Below are 718 nucleotides of genomic sequence, written 5' to 3'. Positions count from 1 at the left end.
ACACAAAACATTACTACTGCACCAAGCCTTACTACTACACAAAACATTACTACTGCATCAAGCATTACTACTGCTACACAAAACATTACTACTGCCACACAAAACATTACCACTGCACCAAGCATCACTACTGCTACACAAAACATTACTAGTACTCCAAGCACTACTGCTACTACTACACAAAAAATTACTGCAACTACACAAAACTTTACTACTGCACCAAATGTTACTACTATTACACAAAACTTTACTACTTCCCCAACAATTCCTATTACTACATCTAAAACTTACACTACACCTTCTACTTCTACTAGTACTACATCTCCAACTTCAGTTACCCCGCCTACCACCACTGCCCTGAAATGTGATAATGGAGGGGAAAACGTAAACGGTGTCTGCCTCTGTCCTGATGAATGGACTGGAGAGACATGCTCAGAAGGTAAGAACAAACAAACAAACAAACAAACAAACAAACAAAGATGATTGAATTTTTTGTTCACTTTTTAGATTTGCAGAAAACAGCAACTATGTGATGCTATTAGCCGCAAGCTGATGCTTTGTGTCAGTAATTTACTTTTATATTTGTTGTTACATTAAAGTTTACATGAATTACATTTTTTCTGTGATATAAAGATGTGGGAAACCACAACCAGATCGTTAACTGAAATAACTAACCAACACTTTGAGCAATCATTACATGTCCAAACTTAGGATCTTC

Source organism: Pundamilia nyererei, unplaced genomic scaffold (genome assembly GCF_000239375.1).
Source record: "Pundamilia nyererei isolate P.nyererei 1_Seehausen unplaced genomic scaffold, PunNye1.0 scaffold00224, whole genome shotgun sequence".
Taxonomy (NCBI): Eukaryota; Metazoa; Chordata; class Actinopteri; order Cichliformes; family Cichlidae; genus Pundamilia; species Pundamilia nyererei.
Note: the sequence above shows the minus strand (reverse complement) of the source record.